The sequence below is a fragment of the Echinops telfairi genome, unplaced genomic scaffold (genome assembly GCF_000313985.2).
Source record: "Echinops telfairi isolate 266 unplaced genomic scaffold, ASM31398v2 ScPeMD7_7469;HRSCAF=8507_0, whole genome shotgun sequence".
In the NCBI taxonomy this organism is placed as follows: domain Eukaryota; kingdom Metazoa; phylum Chordata; class Mammalia; order Afrosoricida; family Tenrecidae; genus Echinops; species Echinops telfairi.
The window spans coordinates 43,064,063-43,065,893 of NW_022111372.1; positions in this window are offsets into that span (position 1 = coordinate 43,064,063).

Genomic DNA, 1,831 nt, shown 5'->3' on the forward strand with positions numbered 1-1,831 from the left:
AAAGATGTCAACCAAGTAAGATATTTTCTGCAGTTCACTTTTATCACTGAAAAGTGCTTTGAACTGCAGTCTTGCTTTCTGATTTAAAAAGTTTTGAGTTTATCATGAAGCTCAAAAACCCATTTTAAAACTTTTCCTCACAACAACCATCGAACTTCAATGTGAAATAGTAGAACATTAATCAGCGCAACCCACTCATCACACAATTGCCAAAACAATTTACTGTTTAATGTGCTCACCTTTACAAAATTGAAAGAATTTATGACAATTTTCATTACTTCTTGTAATTCTTGTGGCTGCGTATTCCTGGCTAATATGTGCCAATGAGCCATACAGTGAGTTCCGATGACTTTGGGTGACTCATTCAGTGCCAAACATTGAAATCCAGATCGACATCCTAGCATAGCTGGAGCATCATCTGTGCAAACACCACAAACCTTTTCCCAAGAGATCTTATGCTTTTTCAGAAATGAACCACTTGTGTCAAGTACATCATGTGTAGAAGTTGTTTCAACAGGTTTGTGAAAAAGAAACTCATCTTTAGAGTCGCCATCGTTAATATACCTCATGTAAACCAGTAACTGTGAACAGTTTGCAATGTCTGTAGATTCATCAAGCTGGATATTGGAAGTGGAGCAGATTTAATTTCCTGGATTACCTGATCATGAATATTAGCAGACATGTCATTTATTCTGCTGTGGACAGTGTCCTTAGATAAGGAAATGGAACTCAATTTTGTAACAAATTTGTCTCTGATCATAACTAGAACAGTGTCTTTGGCTGCTGGGAACAGTAAATCCTCGGCAATGGTGTGAGGTTTCATAGCTCTGGGGACTCTGAGTGCCACCAAATATGAAGCTTCAATGGCTGCTACGTTTTGTTTGTGGTACTTGTCACCAATGTCAAGTATGGCTTTTTTGTGTCCATCAGCTTTACTTCTAAAATAGGTGGTATCCTTGCCAGCAAAGCTCAGATGCTTGCTATTAAAATGGCGTTTTAATTTGTTCAGCTTCATAGATTCAGCTGATAGAACTTCACAACAAATAACACATTATGGTTTCTCAATTTCTGCTGTAATTATTGAGGTAAAACCATACTGTAAAAAATCCTCACTATATTTCCTTTTCTTAACATTCTCTGCATGATCCATTGTCATGGGATGGTTTGTTAATGAAAACAATATATGCCAATATCTTTAATAATACAAAAGATGATACATGGCATAGTTCAGTCAATACAGTTCATTAAAGTTTCCTATGATTTACCATTCTGTTTTTTCTTTTACATACCTGTTACTATCACAAGGTGGCAGTATTCATATCAACCACAGCTGGATAAAAAAGACGGATCACCTCTAGAGAGTGAGGGATCTAGCTGCTTCCATAAAGATTCACAGTCTCACTTAGATGGTTACTTGTTTGAAACAAACCTTTAGGAACCCAGCAACCATTTTATTTGAAAGCTGGGCAACATCTAATTTTCCACCACACTTTGCTACAGCACCCATATCTTCGGTGTTCCCTTCCTGAGGGTGAATACCGAGCTGGGCCATGGTGGAACAACTAATTGTTCTTAAATTAGAGCTAGGATTTAGTGCAAGCTTAAAATCCATTCCTAAGTCTATAGTTTTGTTTTTTTTTAAATCTGCATTTGGCTCCCTTTCAAAACATGCTTGTTAATATATGATAAAGAGTCAACTAACTCCACATGGAAGAAGCACACCATCATCAGTTACCAAAGGATTGTAAATCATATCATCTGAAGTCGAAGAAAGGAATATTATGAGAGCCTAAATTGTGAGAATCTGGTTTACAGAAGGCGATGGATGACA